General features: G+C 42.5%; 1 protein-coding gene across 5 annotated transcripts in view; it reads right to left on the reverse strand.

The window, feature by feature from the left end:
• TNRC6B (trinucleotide repeat containing adaptor 6B) overlaps window positions 1-18,102 on the reverse strand; it is a 249,037-nt gene extending 230,935 nt beyond the window's left edge. For 3 of the 5 annotated variants that reach the window (XM_012741670.2, XM_012741671.2, XM_012741666.2), the window contains exon 1: window positions 17,430-18,102. The gene's annotated coding sequence lies outside the window, so the exon portion shown is untranslated. Of the gene's footprint in view, window positions 1-6,641; window positions 6,773-17,429 lie in introns of all 5 variants that reach the window. The other 2 variants (XM_076006973.1, XM_012741675.2) reach the window with 2 other exon arrangements.
• Window positions 18,103-23,859: the final 5,757 nt, after the last annotated feature.

Genomic DNA, 23,859 nt, shown 5'->3' on the forward strand with positions numbered 1-23,859 from the left:
GTGACAGTGACAGCTGCCTAAGGTATCAAGCTTTGTGAAGAGGTGTCCTAATTTCTACTAACTGGCCTGCAGAGAACAGATTTAATCTCATATCCTGTAGAAGGAAAAAAGGAAAGTGGGTTTCATTTCTCAGAGTAACAAAAGAAACCAAACATTAGAACTAAGAAGTAAATACAGTCCATAATCCCTTATCCACAATTTAAAAATCCAAAAACATCTAAAAAACACAAAGTTGTCCGTAATTCGTCAGTGGCAAACCTGATGTGAATTTAACTGGTAACAAAATCTGACCTGAACTGACATGAGACTATTTATAGTCTACCCACTTTAGTAAGAATAGTCATAGCTTTGGCTGTCGAAATATTAACGTATTTGACTCTGAAGGGATGCCCCTGACCCTGCAGGAGCATTATATAATATATGGTAAACTCACCTTATTAGCTTTCTAAAAAAAAAAAAAAAAAAAATTCTGAACTCTAAGGGCCAGAAATACATCTGGCCCTTAGTTTTCGATAAGGAATTGTGGACCTAAAAATGGGTTTTATTAAAATGATCCTGGAACTAACAGGTGGAGGAAGGGTGAATTCTCTCTCTTGTCCTCTTCCAGAGTGGGATGCCCTTTTCCTCCTGTCCTTGGACGTCAGAACTCCAGGTTCTTTGGCCTTTGGACTCTGGGACTTGTACCAGTGGTCTCTTGGAGCTCTTGACCTTTCACGCCTCAAACTGAGAGTTACACCACTGGCTTCCTTGGTTCTCAAGCTTTCCAACTTGGACTGAGCCATGTTAGCAGCTTCTCTGGTTCTCCAGCTTGGAGATAGCCTATGATGGGACTTCTCAGCCTCCATAATCATGTGAGCCAATTGTCCTATAAATCCCCTCTCATATATCTATATAAATACATATCTTTGTTGGCTTTGCCTCTCTGGAGAATCCTAACTAATACATCCAATTCAAGGCATCCCTCTGAACTAGGTCATTCACATAATTCCTACAGTATAAGACAAATACAGATATGTGCTCAAGCTACTGGAATTCAGTATCTTATATGAACAGCTTTTAATTAAACTTATGAAGGCATTAATAATGCTATATCGGTATCAAAAACAAATTTTACATACTTTATATCATGCAATGTATTTTGACAGGGTGATCTTAGTTTCCTTACGCAGAAACTAGTTAGCTGGCTATCATGATTTAAGAAGCTTCCACAGTTAAGAGTGTAGTGTCATGAGGAAATGTACAAAATTATTCAGACACCAGAGAATTTTTATCAAGTTGGAGAGAGAATATCACATAAAAACAATTTAAGAAACCTTACTAAGAAGCAGTTAAATACAAGTTTTAAATATAAAGTGATACTAAATATATACCAGCAAATATACAGAAATATTCAAATTAAAGTTATTTTTCAAGATACATACCCCTAAGAAGTTGTATCCTTATCTCTACCAAGTTGCCATCACTGAAAATATTTTGCAACTCTTATTTTGCTTCCAACCTAGTTTACAAATCATACCAGGAAATCTTCTCCATTGCTCTGAACTCATTTTGGACCCCCCAACAGTATAACCCAGATGAAAAATCACTTAACCAGACCTGAAAAATTACTCTTGGTTGTATCTTAAAATCAAATCCACCCTGAAAGAATGAAGATTTTCCCCTACGGAAATTCCAAAGGATATCTCATACTCTAGCAGCAACTCCTAAAGAATTCCTCAAACGTTTTAAGAAAAGTCAGGACTTCTGCTTCAAAAAAAAGATGGAGTAATGGGACCAGATTTATCCTCATACCTGAAATAACTAAAAAACTATAAAAAATATATAAAACAACAGTTATCAAGACACTGGACTTCAGGCAGCATAGGACAGCAATCCCTGAGAGATGGTAAACAAACAATGTAAGCCCTACACGTGGCCTAGCTTGCTGCCTAGGGAGAGTTTCCTGGACACAGAACAGGGAGGGGAAACCCAGGGGAAACTCAAAAGGCCTCCCTTAGTTGATGAGACAGAGCTGGGCTCTGGGAATGCCAAGGCATCTAGATGTGGCAGCGTATGGTACCAAAGAGGAAAGAGTTGCATGGAGAAAGGATGCTAGAGATCTGCAGGAGACCCTTTGAATGTTCAGCTGAGTACTACAACATCACATGCATGTGAGAAAACTGCCCTAAACTGGGGAAATAACTACCCCAAAGGATTACAGGAAACAATCGTTGGAGCTCACATAGTGCCAAGAATAGTGCGTACTCTCACTAGCCAGAGTGGAAAACCTCGGAATTCATAGGGCACTAAGTAGAGCACTCGGAGATGTATTGCTTCCATAGTGGGGAAAATTAATCCAAAGTACTATCCTGGTTCTACTAACAAAGCTTAAAGACAACACTAAAATGGGTCAACAGTGTCTAACCAGAACAAAGATCAATAATATATAGAGATAAAAAAGATCTAGTCCTCAAAATCACGAAATTTCCAATGTTTGGCATCCAATAAAAAATTACCAGACAAGAATAACTGTATAACAACAAATTAGATAACCTACATGAAACATAAATTCCTAGAAAGAGATAAACTACCCAAACTGAAACAGAAAATCTGAATAGGCCTATAATAAGCTGAATTAATAATCTTAAAATTTCCTATAAAGAAAAGCCCAGGACCGGATAATCTCACTGGGGAATTGTATCAAATAATATTTATATAGAATGAAATAATTAATATCAATTCTTCACAAACTCTTCCTCCCCCAAGAAAGGGCAGGCATAGTGGCTCACGCCTGTAATCCCAGCAACTTGGGAGGCTCAGGCAGGAGGATGACTTGAGGCCAGGAGTTCAAGACCAGCCTGGGCAACATGGCAAGACTCTGTTTCTACAAAAAATTTAAAAATTAGCTAGGTGTAGTGGTGCAGACCTATATATAGTTGTAGCTACTCAGGAGGCTGAGGAAGGAGGATGCATGAGCCCAGGGGTTTGAGGTTTCAGTGAGCTATGACATCTCTGCACACTAGCCCAGGCAACAGAAGGGGGGAAAAAATACATGAAAAAAAAACAAAAAACAAAAACAAAAAAACCAGAACTGCAAGGAGAAAAAGAAAAGTCTACAATTATAGATGAAAATTTCAACACTCTCCCTTGATAATTGATAGAGCAAGTAGACAGTTAATTAGTAAAACTATAAAAGACTTGACCAACACTATTAACCAACTTGACCTAATTGACATTTATAGAATATTCTACCCAGCAACAGCAAAACATTCAAGTGTACACTGAATATTTACCAAGACAGACCATATTCTGGGCCATAAAAAAAAAACCCAATAAATTTTAATTTTGTTTGCTCAATCAAAGTGTTCCAAAAATAGTTCACATAGCATAACCTGAGGCTGCCATCCTTAGAAAAATCTGTTTGCAAGGGGTAGCCCTTGGTTGGCATCTATAAACCTGAATTTCAGGAGTGTTTCCACTAGTCTCTATTTGATAAAAGTCATTTATTGTGCCTAAACTCTAAATATCACATGGTTTAGGCTGAACACCTGTTTTCCTTCTGGGAGCCTGACATTTTGGTACATGCTAGGTAGAGGGTGGGTACATGACTGAACCCCGATAAAAAGCCGGGATTCCTAGGCTCAGGCAAGCTTCCCTCGTAGATGACACTTCACACATGTTGTTGCAACTTGTTTCTGGAGGAATTAAGTGTGTCCTGTATGATGCTACTGGGAAAAGACTCTTAGAAGATTTCATCTGGTTTCACCAGCACCTTTTTCCTTTGCTGGTTTTGCTTTGTATCCTTTCACTGAAACACATCTTAGTCTTGAGTATGAATATATGCTGAGTTCTGCTAGTGAATCACTGAACCTGGCATTAGTCTTGGGTATCCTGGACACACAAAGTATGTTCTCTGGCCACAATATAACTAAATTAGGAATCAATAACAGAAAGATATGTAGAAATCTCCAAAGATTTGGAAACCAAACAGCATTTCTAAATAACTCATAGGTAAAAGAAGAAATAAAGATTAGGAAGTATTTTGAACTTGATGAAAATGAAACCATATCAAAAATTGTCTGCTGCTGCTGAAGCAGCACTTACAGGGTCAGTTTTTCCTGACAAAAACTTAGTAAGCAGGCCGGGCGCGGTGGCTCACGCCTGTAATCCTAGCACTCTGGAAGGCCAAGGTGGATGGATCACTCAAGGTTAGGAGCTCGAAACCAGCCTGAGCAATAGTTAGACCACATCTCTACTAAAAATAGAAAGAAATTAATTGACCAACTAAAAATATATAGAAAAAATTAGCCGGGCATGGTGGCACATGCCTGTAGTCCCAGCTACTCGGGAGGCTCAGAGAGAAGGATTGCTTGAACCAGGGAATTTGAGGTTGCTGTGAGCTAAGATGATGCCACAGAACTCTAGCCCGGACAACAGAGTGAGATTCTGTCTCAACAACAAAACTTGGTAAGCTAAAAGAGAAATTCTGCCACTTGACAAAGGGCAACTAGGAAAATACAGCTTACACCACACTTAGTGGTTCAAAACTAAATGTTTTCCTCCTAAGACATGAAAAAGCAAGAATGCCCACTCATATAACCACTTCTGTTCAACTTGGCACTAAAGTACTAGCCAGTACAACAGGTAAGAATTAGAACTCAAAGACAGGAAAATAAAATTATCTTTCTTTGTAAATGATACAACTATATTTGTTTAAAATAGAAAAACTTCAGCCTGAGCAACGGAGTGAGACCCCGTTTCTACAAAAACATACAAAAATTAGCTCGGTGTGGTAGCCCATGCCTGTAATCCCAGTACTCGGGAGGCTAAGGTGGGAGGATCACTTGAGCCCAGGTTTGAGGTTGCAGTGAGCTATGATGATACCACTGCGCTCCAGCCTGGCTGACACAGTGAGATCGTGTCAAAAAAAAAAGGAAAGAAAGAATAAAAATGCCACTAGAATTAATGAATGGAAATAGCACGGTTTATCTAGTTCATTATAGTCACAATCATTTCAATTATTAATCCAACAAACTATGTATCCAAATGATACTACTTAGAAAAGGCTGCCAGGAAGACAAAGTAAATTTAGATAGAGAAGGCTTTCTGAGAGTAAATAGGAGGCGGGGAGAATATTTTATGTAAGTCAAGCCTTTGTAAATTATGGAAACAAAAAGGAGAGAAAATCATATGAAAAATGGAAAAAACATTACACAGGAGAAGGCAAATATTCAGAACTAGGAAATGACAGTTGATAAAGAAACAATAAAGGGACTTGGCTCAGACATTGGTGTTTGGATTTCATAGAGTAAGAAAGAACAGGTTGATAAAGAAGGGAAAAGAAAACAGTATATGGAAAATGTTTTCTGGGGAGAAGCTAGGAGTAGGACGAGAGAATGCTATTTGAATAATCCAGACATCGCCCAATGATGACTTACATTCAGGATGGTGGCACGAAAACAAAAATGAGAGGCTTGGAGTCCAAAGCCACAGCTAAAGGACAAAGTCCAAAGCTAAAGGACACAACAATGTTATAAGATTCAATGTGTCAGGATTTCAAGAGATTTCAGTATTGGGTGGCTGGGTTACCAGTGATGGGACCCACAGTCAACACCTCTTCAAAGGGAGGTGAAGCAGGCTCCTCTCCCACCTCTGGAAGTACTTTTCTGAAAAGCACCCTGAATGATAAGCCCAAGGTCTGAAAAACAGAAAGCTAAAGGAAGAGAAAATGACATTAAATACACATTTTTAAGTACAGTAAGTAAGCCCAGAGTGCATCTGCTTCCAAAGCAAACATGCTTTATCAATGTTGAGCCCTGGCTCTGGTGAGTTCAGGAAGTGTAGGGTGGTGTCACAATGTGCTGAGGCAGACTCACAATCTGTGGGGAGGGGGGGTTGGAGGGAGGGACTCCCCTTTTTAAAGTTTTCCAACCAGCCCTTACTGGCTTGAAATGTGATGTCTTTTGCATTTTCATTCTCTTGTTTTTGTGATTTCTACAAAGAACCTTTTCACTGTTTCTGTTTTGTTTTTGTTTTTCAGTGTTTTAAAAGTAATGTTTTTCTCCTCTGGGCCTTTCAGCCATATATTGGGAGCGTGGGCATAAACAGACCTCCTCTCTCTCTCTCTTTTTTTTTTTTTTTTTTTTGAGACTGGGTCTCACATCCAGGCTGCAGTGCGGTGACACAATCACAGCTCACTATAGCCTCAAACTCCTGGGCTCAAGCAGTCTTCCCCCCTCAGCCTCATAAAGTGCTGGGATTACAGGTATGGGCCATGGTGCCCCACCTCTCCTCTCTTTAGACCAATCCACTGACCCACCTGCACGGTTTAAGTGGGGATCAGTAATTCCTGTGGCCACTTGTTTAAGGGGATTGAGCCAAGCTGAAAAATAAAAACACCATACATTTTAAATGTACTAGTATAAAAACATAAAATTTATAGCAAAAAGAAGACTGACAAAAGATCAGATAGTGAAAGATTATTTAAAAATCTGTTGTCCATGGTACATCTAACAGGAAAGATTCTGTATTTAGAAGTTCAACAGAGATATACATCTGGGTAAAATATCTCTTCACAAAAAGGATATTACTGAGCATAATACACCATCGGCAGGATTTTCACAGGAGGAAACACCTGGCTCCTCAGAGAGCAGCACTCTCACCTTTCACTTTGAGTCTCCTTCCTCCACACCAGAATCTTACACCCAGCCGGTGCTCAAGATGTTTTTCTTGATATACTGACCAGGGGGTCTCTAGGTTAGCAAGCCTGGGCCACTTCCACTTTTTGAAGCTCCTAGGATATATATTTAAAATAAAGACACACCAAGACAGCATTATAAAATATTATGATATATTTAATTTTTAATTTTTTTTTTTTTTGAGACAGGGTCTCGCTCTGTCACCTCAGCTAGAGTGCAGTGGTGTCACCATACCTCAATGCAACCTCAAACTCCTGGACTCAAGTGATCCTCCTGCCTCAGCCTCCCGAGTAGCCTTGGACTACAGGCGTGTTCCACCACACCTGGCTAATTTTTCTATTTTGTTGGAGAGATGAGTTCTTGCTCAGGCTGGTCTTGAACTCCTGACCTCAAGCAATCCTCCTGCCTTGGCCCCCTAAAGTTCTAGGATTACAGGCGTGAGCTTCTGCCCAGTCTGTGGCATATGTTAAATGTACACATTTAATAAAGCAATACCTTTAGGAAAAGCATACAATGTAACTGTACTATTCACAAGATAACAGAATTAATAAACATGTTCACTGTCATAAACCACAGGTAGTGTGATCTGGTAACTGGAAAAGTCTAAAGCTGTAATCAATATCGTCTTCAATCCTGTATGACTGTTTATACAGATGCCATTGTAAAAACAAAGTATAAATTTGTTTTGAGATCCAAGATGAGAACCCATGATTTCTCCCTCTTTTGTTAAAGAATTACAGGGAACTTCTAATGATTATACTTTACCTATGCTCAAAAAAGAAACCTGGTGGCCCTACCCCATCAAACCTGCTACCTCCTTCCATTCAAGCCACTTCAACTTTTCTTTCTCCCCTGGGTCCTTCCTATGCACCTTTTAAATAAGTTTTCTATCTTATTTAAGATGTTGCTGCCTTCTCAACCTGATCCTGCTTCTATTTTTCTCCTTCTTTTCTTTTCCAAATATATTGAAATAAACTACACTCATTGCTACCATTTTCCCTACCATCCTATTAGCTCCTTAGCCCTCTGTTGTCTAGGCTGATAAATGAATTAGAACTTACAGAAATCAACATTATGACTGGTCAATTAACATCTTGAGAGTGTAAGCTCTGAATATGCAAAGCAGAGAAACATTGGATAGCCAACAAGACACAGACATTTCACAATTGAAAATTTACCAAAAAGAGAACAAAAGATGGCAAGAGTTGGGATGGATGAGAGACAGGGAGTACTACTGAAGAGTAATGGGCAAAGAAAAACAGAGGGAAGGAAACAGGAAAAAAAAAAGAGCTGTTGAAACTAAAGATGAGTAAAATAAAAGAAAATGCACACTAGATTTACATCCAATTAATCTTGTTCAATTTTGGTTGAGAATCAAAATTAGACTAATGCTAGCTCAGTGAGCCACTCAGAGATACATAAAGACCTTCAGTTGTCTTTCCCAGTTCACGCACCAGAGGGCCTTCTGTGTAGCCCTTTCTGATTTCATCCCTTTCACAGGTTCAGTGTCTGGCCCACGTGAGATGGCATCAGCACTTGCCTCAGGTGATCTAGAGGTCACCCCTTTCACTGTCCTACAGATAAGCTTAAATGAGTCACCACTTTCTAATTCTACCTGACATCATCTGCATGGTTATAGGTACACTACTCCAGCAAGTATACTAACTAGAAGTGATAAGCACCACTGTGGTTTATGATTTTCTTCTTTGAATGGTACTTTACAATGCCTTTATGAATTCAAATATACAGCATCAGATCATTATCTCCAAGGTCATTTCCAGTTCTAAACTGCAGTGTAGTCCAAGAGTCTGAGTCTGAAATGTCACAGTTAACCTGTAAGTCAGCTGTTGGCAATATACCCTAACTCCAGCTTTATAAAGCAAACCACTGTGCTAGTCATCTTCTCCTTATACTAATGCTCCTTCGTGCCTCTGCATGGGCTGTTCCCTCTGCCTGAAATGCCCTTTCCCCCACAACTGGTGTGACTGTCACCTTCCCTGGGAAGGTTCTGTTGACCTTCCCAAGTTGTGTCGATGACTTTCCTTTTTACCTCCTGCTCCACCCCTTGTATTGTCCATCAGAGGACTTACTACACCAAATGGCACTCATCTGTGTCCGTGTCTGTCTCGCCCACTTGACTGTGTACTCCTTGGGAACAAAGATCTCTTCTCATCCCGCCCTTGCAGTCCTAGCTTCTAGCACAGCATTCAGCACATGGTCCCACTCAAATGTTCAGTGAAAACATAGTCATGTCAATCTTGAGCACATTTCTTTAAAGATTTTTAAAGGAATAAACCATTTTGATTATTTCTACTAATAAGAATTAAGAGGATACTCATTAAACTCTACAATGGCTAAATAATTTCAGACAAATTAAAAATTTCAATATTCTTTCTGTAATCTTAAAATGTTTATCTATTACAAGTAGAAATTAAGAAATTAAACCTAAAAATAAAGTTTAGAATCAGCTACAGACAAACAGAAAGAAAGAAAGAAAAAATTAAACCTAGAGACAATAGATTCAGCTTAAAATGGAAACTCCCTTCCTGTCCTCATATATTAAATGTATTTCAAACATTACAATGACTGAGGGATTTTGTTCATTTATTTTTTTAGGGACAGGGTCTCACTCTCTCACTCAGGCAGGAGTGCAGTGGCATAATCATAGCTCACCGCAGCCTTGAACCAGAGATATTTTTAATTTTTATTTTAAATTCTCTTTCCTAACTTAATTTGAAAAATATTTATTGAAGACCTACTACGTGCAACTCATAGCACTAGCCAACAGTGATACAAACATGAATAAAACGAAGAATTTTTATTCATGTAGCTATTTTCTAGAAGAGGAAAGATAATATACAAATTAAATTATTTTTTATTACAATTGTATCAAATGATTTGAGTGTTTAAAAGAGCATATCTTCTAATATAGGGTGGAGTTGAGTTGGAAATCATTAAAGAAGTAACACAGGGTCTTCACTGGGCACTTGGTGAACAAGACCAAGAACAGGAATTCAGGTTCTTACCAGAGTCTTTAGGCCTCATTAACAGTTTTAAATAAGGGAGAAATATGATCAGATTTACCCTGTTTTTAAGCAAACATTTTATATTGAGATATAACATATACAAAAGTGCTCTGTAGTTTTAAAAGATTAATCTCACCATAGTTTCAACAAATCTCTAAGGCAGAGAATTCCCTACTTGGCAAAAGAAAAAACTAAGGCTCTGCAAAACTAAGTAATTTATTTCGGGTTACTTATTCAACAAACATCTGAGTGCCTACAATACGGCAGGCACAGTACAATGTGTGCTTGGGGATGCAGAGATGAATACAGTAGTCTTGCTCTTACGAAACTCACAATCTAATGGGAGAGACAGACCTAGAAATATGATATAGTATAGTCCATGCTAGAAATAAGTAAACTATAAGGGAGCTGAGAGAAATTAAATCTTCCTAGAAAGAATTGTTTCACTTCTGTGTTTAAGGAGTATTTTTTCTTATACTATAGCTTTTGAATTCTCAATCATTTCTGTGCTTGGAACACAGTAGATAATAAAGCATATGTCTGCATTACAAACAAACCCAGGATTTGAGACTCCTAGTTCAGAGACTTTCCAACTCTGCCCTGATTCTGGAAGAGTATGCATTAATTCCAATAATTATGGAACTATTTTTTAGCTCTACTTTGGAAGCTGCTTTTAGAGCCAGTTTACAAACCACAAAAGAAAATAAGTCTCATTAATGTCAAGTCATATTTCATTTCTTTTTTTTTTTTTTTGAGACAGAGTCTCGCTTTGTTGTCCAGGCTAGAGTGAGTGCCGTGGCGTCAGCCTAGCTCACAGCAACCTCAATCTCCTGGGCTCGAGCGATCCTTCTGCCTCAGCCTCCCGAGTAGCTGGGACTACAGGCATGCGCCACCATGCCCGGCTAATTTTTTTTTATATATATATCAGTTGGCCAATTAATTTCTTTCTATTTATAGTAGAGACGGGGTCTCGCTCTTGCTCAGGCTGGTTTTGAACTCCTGACCTTGAGCAATCCGCCCGCCTCGGCCTCCCAAGAGCTAGGATTACAGGCGTGAGCCACCGCGCCCGGCCTCATATTTCATTTCTGATCCAACTTGAAAACCTATAAAAATATCTAAATATAGTTATTTTTTTAAAAGCAAATCTACTCCAAACACATCAAATTGTATACATTAAATATCTACAGCTTTTTGTATGTCAATCATACCCCAATAAGGTGGTTTGGGGGAAAAAAGGCACAAATCTACATTCAGAGGATGACAAAAATGCTCCTATGAAGACAATCAAGAATTCCTTCAGAATTCACGATCTCTGTCCTCAAAGGACTTATATTTCAGTTTCTCACTGGAAAGATAAAACATAGCACATAAGAAGAATAAAATAAAATACAAGGTAGCATTTATTTATTTATTTAAAATTTTGTAGACTGGCTACCACACGCGAGGGCAGGAGCTATTTCAGGGATGCAAAGATGAGTAAGACAAAGGCCTGCTTCAAGAAATTCAGCCTTATGGGGGAAACTGACAATATACAACCCAGAACAATCAGAGCTGCTTTTCAACAGGTACACACAGATGAGAACACTGCAGCTGTGTACAGCTGGCATCGGTTCTAATGCATCAGACACCCATTCTTATTCGTCAAAAATCAAATCTGTTGTTAAATCTGTTAATATTACCTCTGATTATAATACAAATCGATATATAAGTAATTACTACATGAAAAAACAATGCAAAAATTAATGTTAAAGGGTAGAGAGGAGATGGTGAGGACTAAAATTTAGGGGTAATTTCAGGGTCCCCCTAGGTTTCTTAGCAAGGAAGGATCGCATATTTGGATAAAGAAGCTGATTCTAGGTGAGGGGAATAGTTACCAAAAGGCCAGTGGCTGGACTTATCCAGGTATGGCCCTTCAACTATGTTAAGAACATGGTTTAGAGCTGTGCTGTCCAATGTGGTAGCCACTAGCCATATGTGGCCATTGAGTACTTATTGTGGTTAGTCTGAACTGAGACGTATACAAGTGAAAAATACACTTCACATTTTAAAAACTTAACATTAAAAAAAGAATGTAAAGTATTTCATTAATTTTTTACCGTTTACATATTTAAACAATAATTTGAATACATTGAAGTAAAGAAAATGTTATGAAAATCAATTTGACCCCTTTTTACTTTTTTAATGTGGCTACTAGAGAATTTAAAATTACATATGTGGCTCCCATTGTGGCTTGCATTCTATTTCTATTGGACAGTGTTAGCCTAGAGGACTTTAAAGAACAGGCTAAAGAGATTAAACCCTCTAGGCAATAAAACACCACTGAAGGTTTTCAAACTTAGGTGCCTGTAATAGGTTTGGGAGAGAGCAGGAAACATAAAGCATTTTTCAGGAAGATTAGTGAGGGAGCAATCTGCAGGCGTGAGACACTAGAGACAGTTGTCAATGTCAAAGGCTGCAAAATGTCAAAGGGTAAAGCAGGCTCAGCTGGAAAGTATACCAGGTCTTCAGAAGCTCCATGCTGGGTGGAGAGAGGAGGAAGAAATCAGGAGCAGATTGAAACAGGGAAAAATACCAGCTCCAAGTGCTGACCCTAGCCTGGATAACCAAGGTGCAATGCTTGTGGGACTTAGTGAGCTTAGCACAGATTAGGTGACGTCTAGTCTGACTTAGAGATAAAAGCTCCCAGGCAGAGGTGCAATTCTGAAGAACAGGACTGGTATTCTCTCCAACAATTTCAGATCTCTCTCTCTGTGGCAGGACCTCCAAGAATGGCATCAAATTCCAGAGGAAATCAGGAGGTAGGCAAGGGTACCAGAAACTACAAGACAGGCAATAAATAATGAATACCAAACCCCAGACTTGAAACATGGCCAATAAAATTTACTGGACGCCTGACACTTTGCCAGGCTCTGAAGATACGGTTAACAAAATGGGCATGGCCCTGAATCACAAATTGTGGTGAGAGCTATGAAAAAAGAACTGGAGCTCTGAGAGACCAAACTGAGGGCAGATGGGGGAAGTGGGATCAGGTCATAAAGGAAAACTTCTCTGAGGAAGTGACAATTTAATCTGAACCTTAAGTCAGGTGGGTGCAGACTACAGGGGAGCAGAGGAAGAACAGCCCAAGTCAGGAGAGTGGTACAGGTATATACAAAGAACCTTAAGGCTGGAAAAGGCTTGGTTACTTTGAGGAACTCAAAGGATTGTGCAATCAGAAGGTTAGAGGAGGTGAAAGAAGGCTGGAGAGGCCAGAACATGCACAACTTCATAGGATAAAAAATAAAATCCCAGCCAGAGGTGGTGGTTTGCACCTGTAGTCCCAGCTACTTGGGAGGCTGAGGCAGAAAGATTGCTTGAGCCCAGGAGTTCACAGTTGCAGTGAGCTATGATTGCACTACTGCACTGCAGCCTGGGTGACAGAGCAAGACTCTGTTTTAAAAATTAAAAATGAATAAAATCCCAAACTGGCCTGAGTGCAATGGGAAGCCACAGAAGTGGTGCAATTCTAAAGGGGTTCTAAGTGTTCCCCAACTACCTATGCTCCCCTTGGCCCAATAAATCGGGGCTGGGTTGGGAGTAAAGGGGCAGGAACCAATATTTAAAATGAGTAGAAGGATTGTAGGTCTGGAATAAGAAAATTAATTATACAGCCTTCCAGGTGTTCCAGGATTGCAAACTTGAGAGAATAATAGCACCACTGAAAAAATACTGAAAAATCTGATGGAAGAGCTAGTACAAGTAGCATTAGCTAACTTTAAACATACTGAGTAAGAAGGAGTAGTAAAGAAATCCAGCAGGTAAATATGGATGTTGCTTTAGAATATGGAAGAGAGGTCAGGCATGGATATGTAGGTTAGTGTATACAGAGGTGACAGTTTAGGTCCCAAAAGTAAATAGCATTTACAAAGAGTAGAAAAAGAGAAAAATAAAACAATAATAAAAGGAGTCCTTATTGACTGATTCCGAGTGTTTGCTTATCTCTGGGACAGAAATCAGGAAAAGAATGATGCCCAAAAAGATAAAAAGGACAGTATGATATTAGAAAAAATTAAGAAAAAGCAGAGAATTAAGAAAAGGGTAACCTAAAGGGATGACATGACAGTGTTTTTTTGGGGTGATGGAACTGTTCCGTATCCTGATTGTCACAGTGGTTACATGAATCTATACATGCGTAAACATTCACAGAACAGTACACACACGTGCACGTGTATGTACAAAGTCAATGTTACTGTATGTTATTTTTTAAAATAAAATTTTAGAAAGAGATGGAGGTACTCAAAAGGATTGACTACTGCAGGAAGATAGAACAGTATGAAGCCTGAAAAGATACTGTGGGAAATTTAACCTTTGGGTAATTGGAACCTTGGACAAACTGTCAGAGAGTAGTAAGGTTGGAAGCCAGGCTGCCAAGGTGTAAAGACTGACTAAGCAGCGGAGGCAAGGAAGCAGGCAGTGTAGTCTTCCCTTTCAGAACTCTGGAAGTAAAAGGAAGAAGAGAACAGCACAGTAACTCAAACAGGAAAGTAAACATGAGAGATGTGGCAAACTGGCAGAATTTCCCAAGACCCCGTGAGTTGCTCCATTTAAAAATTCTTCTAGAACGTGTCTTGCACATGAACTATTCATTTTCTTATTGTCCCACTAAATTAAAACTGGATAATTCAACTACTAAAACAAACCCAAAGTCTTTACATTTTAAACTCTGCTTCTTAGTCAACTAACATTCACTGTGCCCCTACTATATGCCAACCGCTGTGCTGGATACAAAAATGAATAATGCCTGCTCCCTGGAAGAGTACACACAGATCATCACAACAGCAAGGTACAGGGGAGCAGAGATCTGCACAAAGGGCTCTGAAAGCCTTATACTCCGAACTAAAATGCATTTGTTTATCTTTATAAAAACCAAATGGAAAATAAAAACAAAACTTAGATGTACTTTTGCAAAAATGTTTTTAATTTCTAAAAACCAAGAATGAGCTTAATTTAACATTAAAACCTTAAATTAGGTATGAGCAACCTAATCATCAGTGGTACTTTCCTTTTCTACTCCTCTCTACTTTTTTTTTTTTTTTTTTTTTTTTTTGAGACAGAGTCTCACTTTGTTGCCTAGGCTAGAGTGAGTGCCGTGGCGTCAGCCTAGCTCACAGCAACCTCAAACTCCTGGGCTCAAGCAATCCTTCTGTCTCAGCCTCCCAAGTAGCTGGGACTACAGGCATGCGCCACCATGCCCGGCTAATTTTTTCTATATATATTAGTTGGCCAATTAGTTTCTTTCTATTTATAGTAGAGACGGGGTCTCGCTCTTGCTCAGGCTGGTTTCGAACTCCTGACCTCGAGCAATCCGCCCGCCTCGGCCTCCCAGAGAGCTAGGATTACAGGCGTGAGCCACCGCGCCCGGCCAACTCCTCTCTACTTTTCAGTGTCCTTTCTGCTTTCCTTCCTCTGGGCAATTTAGCATGGAGGCAAGATGAAATATGCAGTTTTTGAAACCAGACAGACTTGAAACTAAACCTATGCCTTTGACCTTCCTAGCTGTGTGGCTCTTGGAGGCCTTTTTTCTCACCCTTAGAACAGTAATGATACTTATCCCAAAGGCTTGAGGTAAGAATTAGGGTAAAAAATGGAAAGAGGCCGGAACATGGTAAGCATGCAATAAACATTAGCTAATATTATTACTACCATTTCAACAAATTGTATTGTTCTGATTTTAAAACTTTTTTTTTTGAGATGGGGTCTCACTCTGTTGCCTAAGCTGGAGTACAGTGGCACGATCATAGCTCACTCTAGCCTCAAACCCCTGGGCTCACGAGATCCTCCTGTCTCAGCCTCCCAAGTGGCTAGGGACTATAGGCACATGCCACTATAGCCAGGTAATTTTTTTTAGAAAGATGGGGTCTTGCTATATTGCCCAGGCTGGTTTCAAACTCTTGGCCTCAAGTGATCCTCCCACCTTAGCCTCCCAAAGTGCTATGACGACAGGTGTGAGCCACCGTGCCTAGCCTAAAACATTTGTATTTCCATGTGAATGATGAAAAAAAATTTTTTTAAGGCCATGACATTTATATGCTACCACAGAAAGGCAGCTTGGGAATTTCTTACTTCTCTTTAAGTCCTATAGGAAATTACTCTGCTCAAATAATGATGCATGTGACAAGCAATTAAAAACGGTCAAGAACTAAGAAAATATAAAAGCATCATTACCATCACTATGTCCCAAGTGGGACAAGCCGGTATGTGTTCTGGATACTGGTGAATGTGCCTTACTTAGTGTAGGGAGGTACTACATTCATATCTCTCCCACTACCTACCTACAGTGATAATGCACACTGTAGAGGTGTAAGACGATGTGCTAAAAGTTCTGCTCTTTAAGCATTTACACACTACCAAAAATACGTATGTAGTTTCAGCGCCAAAATCACTGATGCTTCTCCAAGAGGAAATTTACACTACTGAAACTTCCCACAATGAAAAGAGAAATAGCCTCTGTGATTAAACGTTCACAAAATGCTAAGATGTATGATTTCCATAAAACTTACTTGTATATGCTTAGCTGTTGGGAAAGCATTAATGTTTTATTCACTGATTCTTGGTTTGTTTTATTCATTAACTATGTAGAAATACCTCTGGCCAATTTTGTTGTACAATTTTGCTTATACTGTAATACAAATGACCAACTTGAATCTCCATGTATCTCTCAATCTCCTGCATATATGCTAAAAAGTAACAAAATAGCCAAAAGAGACATGAGAAAGCCAGGGGCTAAAAATCCCAGACTGCTAACCTGTTTCCAGAGAACTAAAGATGGGCTGGTCCTTCTAAAGCGCTTGACAAGAGGCTACCATTACTGGATGTCTTTAGTCACTAGAGTGTATTTTGCTGGATTGATAATTAAGCGCTATAGGCTAACAAACCTGGTATTTTTAAACTAAAAGGCACCGGAGGAGGGGAAGGTGAAGAACACTCCCTAGGACTGTATCATCCACAGTTGTCCTCCCCATGCCCTGCACTTCTCGGTCGAAAGTCTGGACCGCCTCCCCAAGAGGCCACACACGCAGGGCTCTGGGGAGGGTGTGGGATCCCGCGCCCCGCGTTTAGCTGGGGAACACGTTTCACTCCATCGCGCAGGTCCTGCACACACGGCAGGGTCGCCGCGCAGGGACCGGAGGCTCGGAGGCCCGACGCCTCCCTCTGCCACCGCCAGGCAGGGGCAGACGCGCCTCCGCGGGCCTCGGCTCTCGGCCGCCAGCCGGGGACGGGAGAGCCTCCCTGCCCGAGGCCCCCAGCGACGGGAAGCGAACTCGACTGGGCCAGCCCACCCGGAAGCCCTCCCCCGGCTCACACCTGCCGGCGCGTGATGCCCGGAGCCGCGCGCGCCCGCCAGTCGCTGCCCGGCCATTCCGGCCGCTCCGGCCCGCGCGCCGGACGTCGCCCCGTGTCCCTCCCCGCCCCTCGACTCAAGCCCACCCGGCGCCCGTCCCCACGGAGCGCGCGCTCGGCGCCGCCTGCCGCGCCGGCCCCGCGCGCGCTCACGCCCCCTCCCCAGCCCGCTCCCCGCCGCGCGCGCGCTCACTCGCGAGGACACGCGCAAGCCGCGCCTCAGCTTGCCATCCCGGGCCGCGCTGCGCGCCCCCGCGGGCGTCCTCGCCGACCCCCGGCCGCTCCGCTCCGACCGGGCGGCGCGCGGGGGAGAGGAATGACGGCGCGACTGTCGGTCCTCACTCACCGCCGAGCAGTGCCGGCTCCGAGTGCGCGGCGTTCCGCCGTGAGGAGAGGCGATGCGCGCGGTCCCCGCTTCTCCGCAGGCTATGGAGGCGACGTCGTAGGAGGACTGAGGGGTGCTGGGGTCACTCCCTCCCGCTTCACCTTCCAGAAGCACGGGGACCCCAGAAACTAAAAACAAAATAAACAAACTTTCCCCTCCGCCTCCCTCCCCCAAAACCACAACACAAACACTCGGGGGCCCGCCCAGAGCCCCACTCCATTGGCTGTAGGGAGGATGCTTCGGGCTTTCACTGGCTCGCTTTTGTGCCCGTCAAACTGCTGTTCCGCCCCTCCAATTCCTCGCCGCTGCCGTCGCCCCTCATTGGTTAAGTGCTTCCCGTTTGACGAGCTAGGATTGGCTGAGCTGCCTGCGCCAATCATGCGGGGACACACCCCCTCAGCATCCCAGAGGCCGCTTCCTTGGTCGCGGGCCGGGAGAGGCGAAGGGGAAACTAGAGCATGATGGCGGCCGGGCTTGCTTGGCGCAACCATTGTCTTTCTCCTTTTTTCAGCTCATTAGTGCCTCGCTCCGGCGCTGTTTCCCCTAAGCTCCTCTCTCCATCCAGTACTGCCTAATAACGGAATCTATACGTGCCGGCTCCTTGATTTATCCCCTCCGAAGTGCTGAGTGTGGGCTGGTTGTGCGTCATTGGACTGTCAGGATGTCACTTCCAGGTCAAATCTTCAAACTATTGGTGGAACAGCAAGAAAGCCCGTCCAACAACAAGCGCTAACGCCATTGGTGTGACTCCACTGAGTTTTTTCCTGGCACATTATTGGGCAAAGGGTGCGTCATTGAGACCCAGATTCGCCGTGCTACAGTTAATTGTTTACTGGGGAGTTGGGGTCAACTCTGGTTATTTGGCCAGTAGCTGACGATAATAGTGACTACCGTTTATTGCACGCCTAGTTTGTGCCAAGTACTGGGATGAGTTCTTTACAGAGATTGTCTGGTTAAAACTGTGAGTTATACCATATCTAATTTTTACAGATAAGAAACTAAGGCTCAAGAGAGATTAGGTAATTTACCCAAGGTCATCCAGATAGAAAGTAGTTGGTGGGGCTGGCATTTGGTCCTAGGTCGGTCTGTCTGACCCCGGAGCCTTCACTCATTTTACTATGTTTTAGTGCTTCTCCCTTAGCTCAGAATCGTACCTGTCAGCCAACCTAACACCTTAAAAATGTTTCCTTCGGAACCCAAGGTCCTCAACCAATTTCTGAAAGTGACGTTGTTGGGTTTTGACTATGGAGAGAGGTTGTCACTGCCTCCATTGCGTTCTCCTCCCCAGCACCCATTCGTTCCTGCCCTAAGTTAAACAATCTTGCTATTTCCTGACCAGAAACCCATCTGCACCTACGTTCATTTTCTCAGTTTATAAATGGACAGTTCCATCCCTGCGTGCCAATCACACCCACCACCCCCCAACCCCTGACCATCCATCTCCAATTCATTCTTTGAAGAGAGTTCTCAAGCTCCAGAAACATGGAGAAATAAAGTTTAAAGAGAGATAAAGAATAAATCGCCTTAGAAATGAATAATTTATTGCATGCGAAGGGAACAGCCCTTCAGCTCCTGGAAAGCTTCCAGGGAAGCTGATGCTGAGCAAGACTGCGCTCCTGGCTGGAGGCCACTGAGTTCTTTCTCTGTGGCAGCTTTCATTGAAGTAAATCCGACATTTCAGCCAGGAGAGGGCAGGACGCTTAGGACCCACTGCCAGAGTGCCAGCACTGAGCCTTTGGGACCAAAATGATCTCCAGGAGCACAGCACTGGACTCTAGCCCACATTCCATCTCGGGTAATTAACATTTTACCATCCCAAATCCCCAACCCCTGTAGCTTCAGTGGGATCACCGCCCTTGTTTCACTTCCTGATCCAAGCTGTTGTGTAACCTCCTTGGCACTGCTTTAATAATAAAACAACCATTGTAACATGGTAACAATGCTCAATACTAAGAGCCTTTCAGCTGCTGAAGCCAAGGTATTTCACAAAAATCAATTAAGAGTAAATGGCACGGTATTCCTAGGGCAACTGCAAGAAGGACAGAAGAAAGATTGTGAGTCGAATTCTAATAAAAGTCCTAATTCCTTACAAGTCTATATCCATACCCACACTGGCATTTCAATATGGGGATTCTGAAGTAGATAAAACAATGCAGGAAAACATTGAGGATCCAAAACCTTCCACACCTTCATAGTTGGTTGTTTGTACCCCTATTTTAGCCCTTAAACTAGTGCTTGGTTTTAAAGTTAATTGTTGGATTCATTCAGTTGTAAGTTCCTTGAAGCAGATGGTCCCTTACATTGTTCTGATTATAAAAAGCCCGCAAATAAAGAATTATTCAGTAAATATTCAGTGAGAATGTCAGGCACTTTCCTAAGGTAGAGAGGCTACATAGATAAATAAAACACCTTCTTTGCCTTTTGGGGATGGCCAAGAGGTAAGCAGTTAATCACAGTGCAGTGCTGTAATAAGGTGCCCTGGGAGCACATGGGAGTGACATGGTCTCAATCTCAGAGAGAGATGGCTTCCTGGAAGAAGTGACATCTACAAGAAGAACTAAGGGATGATTGTGGTTAGCTAGGCTAGAGACTGGAGATGTGTGGTGACCTGCACTGTTTGTTATCTGGGGACAGGGAGCAAGATGGGAATACCCCGGAATAGCCAAAGCCTGTTCTTCTTATCATCTTTGTCCTTGAAGGCCTTTAGCTATTTGTCCACTCTACCTCATTGTGCTTTCCCTGTCTGGGAGAGAGCAGAAATCCTGAAACCCTGTTGTGTTTGCCCACTTGAGAATAGTAAAATCATTTCCAAATAAGATGGCTATTTGTTCTGATCATAAAAGTAACATTGAGTAAATATAACATTCACTCAACTCAGTATAACATCCTATATTTCAGACAATATAGGAAGTTATAAAGTAGACAGTAAAAGCTTCCCATACTCCCATGACAACAGCCAACCACCATTAAGGAGAATATTTTCCCAGACTCTTTTTTATGAATAGATCCACACATGGATTTATTCTTCCAACAAACAGTGGGATGTGGTTCAGGGTCTTGTTGGGGCTCTGAGAGCTCTCATTACTCAAAGCTGTAGCTTTGAATGGAAGTTGTCCTCACTTTCTATACTTGTAGGAAGGAAGCCAATCAATCAAATATTTATTATGGAGAAGGAGGGTTTCAAATTCCTGTCGTAGCAAATGACAGGACTTTTGGGGCTTGCTAAGCCTGGCGTCAATGTGGAATCAGTGAATGGGGTGGGGGGTATCTGCACAGGACGGCTTACAGGCATGCTTCGGTGGCCGTGGAGTCCATCCATGCCCTGAGAAGGCAGCCCAGCTCAGAGAATGATATGCTAGGGTGCTCTCCTTTGCTGTCTTTCTCATTTCCTCTCTGCATGGTACTGGGGGAAAATATTTTTCTGTTTGTTTGTTCCAGCCTTGAGAGTAAAAAGACTCTTTAAGCTCTGCACACTTGTATGCCAGCCAAGTGCACTATGTTCTTGGAGCGCTATGCTATTCTTAGAGCTCTATATGTGGTTTTCTATACAGTTGGCTTTTTGCTGGAGGGGAAGGCAGATTTAATGAGTGATAGCTGCCTTGGATGGCTACCAAAAGTGATCCAAGCCATCCCAAGCAACAGGCCTTCCTTTTTTCCCTTGAGAGATTGTGCTGTGATCTTTGCCCTTGCCCTGGACAAAATCCAAGGCAATGGGAATTTTTGTGAACTGTTCTGCAATGACCCACAAGCTTGAGATGGTATAGCCAGCTGGATCGGCTCCAGCTCTGATTTCTGTGGCACAGGAGAATTCTCTCCACCCTTTGCACTGCCCTTTCATTGCCGTGAGGCATTTGAAAGTGTTTGTAAAGCATTCTCCAATTGTTGAAGCTCATAACAATAGGAAGATCCCTGTAAAGGAATCTAATCCAAAAGACAAGGGGACAGCTGACACCTGATACTGCTCACTTGGGCAGTAGGTGTGGCCATCGCCAAAGACCAAGAGCAATGGGGGAGGGGAACTCTCTAGAGGGTACTGATTACAGAGGACATGCTCAAAAGCATTTTTATTACATGTCTGGTAGCATTTACTGTGTAACAAAACCCTTGAAATACATGCTGCGTCACTTCTAAATCACCTCTCATTTTATATGACCACTCTTCCTGAAAAGCCACTTAGTTAAGGAGCAAACCCTGGCCCCCTCCTGTGTGCTGGCCAGTGCTAGACATACAGGAGGTTCGCAAGAAAACCAGATGTGGTGGTTAATAATAGCTACCCTTGCACGGACACTTGCTGTGTGTCCACCACTGTATTAAGGGCTGCACAAGGATCATAGCAGTTAATGTTCACAGCAACCATGGTTATCCCCATTTTCTATATAGAACAATGGAGGCACTGAAGGGCGAACTAACTTGCCCTTGGTCACCACAGATAGTAACACCACATAGTTGAACCCAGACAGTCTGACTCCAAAGAGTAAGCTCTTATCTATGCTGCTACGTTGCCCCTGAGATGTCCTCCTTGGGAACTCCACAGTGCAGCTGGGGAGACAACCAACCCTCAGTGAGCAGTTGCCCTCACAGCCTGTATCATTCAATCCCATCTTCTTTTCCCCTATAAACTATATTTTCCCTATAAACCGCCTCTGGTGGTCCTTCCTCCACATCCCAATTGTGATCTGGTTTTCCTCCCACCCTTTTCAAATAACCTCCTTCCTTCTTTCCTTTTATTCTCTGTTTCCTTATCTGTTTCTTAAATAATGGCCTGTGGCTGTCTGCACCATCAGTAGTGCTCCTTCATTGTTTAAACCTGGCTTCTGGCCCTAATTCTCTACTGCAACTCATTTCTCTAAGCTCATCTATAACCTTTTTGTGGCCAAGATCCAAGAGACTTTCTCAGTCCTTGTTTCCATGGCTTCACCACTACGTTTTACTCCGAGAATTTTCTTTGCTTCCCAAAATAGCCAGCTTTCCTCCTACCTCTACAACTGTTCATGCTCTTTTTCCTACCATCCCTTTCCCTAAGCTCCTGCAAGGGAGTCTGTCTGCACTTCTCTCCTTATGTTGTCTTATGGGGGTGTGGAGGGTGGGATGGGAGCTGGGTTGTTATCCTACTTTAACCTTTAGGATTACAATTTTCCTCTATCTCTAGCCTTCCTTCTGCAGCCCATTTGCTGCGTGACTTTGTGCAAATCACATAAACTATCTGAGCTTCAGTTTCCTCATTTCTAAAATGAATATAATGAATCAGATTTGTAAGATGATGGCACAACTTAATATTTGAAAGCACACGCTGTGCTGGGACTGGCTACATAATTTGCAGGGCCCAGTGCAAAATGGAAGTGTGAGGCTCCTTGTTCAAAGGTTGCATGTCCATGAAGCCGGCCCCAGTGCCAGGCTCTGTTTTAAGCATTTCATATGTATTAACTTATTCAATCCTCATAACAACTTTATGATGTGGATACAGATGAAGCAACTAAGGCAGAGAGAGGTTAAGTAACTGCCCAAGGCCACATGTTTTTTAACTGGTGAAGGTGACCAGTGAAGAAAGGATGGTTCCCACCCAGGGACCCCCTTAGCTGGGCCATTCCCAATCCTTCCTCAGTGACTTTGTCCATGCAGTTTCTGCTGCCCAGAATGCGCCTTCCTCCTTGCCCTGCACCCAGGCCTACATTGTCTTCAAAGCGCAGTTCAAGCCCCTCCTCCTCCTTTCAGGGGCATCTGGAGCAGAGACGCCAGGCCCATGTCTCTTCCCCCTGCAGGTTTTCTCAGTACCCCACGTGAAGTCAGACCCACCCTGGCCCGGCCTCAGGAGCACTCACTTGCCATCATCGCTTGCCTTCTTGAGGCTCAGGGTTAATCGATCCTACAAGGGTGGAGGGAAAACTGCTTTAAGCCTCTCTACGTTCTTAAAGCAGCTTGCCGTAGACAGTCTCACCCACCAGACAGGGAGGGCTTGAAGGCAAAAACAATATATGAGTCTTCACTTTGTCCTTGATATTTACCATTCTCCTAAAAGCGTTCCGTCCAGGCTCTGGACCTTTCCCTGGAATTCCTTGCCTCTCCTCCCCTCCCCTATTCACTCCTCAGGTGTCAGCTCAGAGATCATTTCCTCCTCCAGGAAGCCTTCCCTGACCTCCACCTCCAGGTTAAGTGCCTCCTCTGGGCTTCCATAAGTTCTGTGTTTCCCCATCATAGCGCTTGCTTCCCAGTGTCCATCTACCCAACCAGGTTATGAAAATCTTGAGGACAGAGACCAGTCTCTTTTATCATAGTGCCCGAGACACAGTAGGTTCCCAATAAGTCTGAACAAATGAATGAATAAAAATTAATATTAAATAAATATATGTTAAAACTCTGGGCTCTTGGCCAGGTGTAGTAGCTCAGGCCTGTA

This window comes from Microcebus murinus, chromosome 10 (genome assembly GCF_040939455.1).
Source record: "Microcebus murinus isolate Inina chromosome 10, M.murinus_Inina_mat1.0, whole genome shotgun sequence".
In the NCBI taxonomy this organism is placed as follows: domain Eukaryota; kingdom Metazoa; phylum Chordata; class Mammalia; order Primates; family Cheirogaleidae; genus Microcebus; species Microcebus murinus.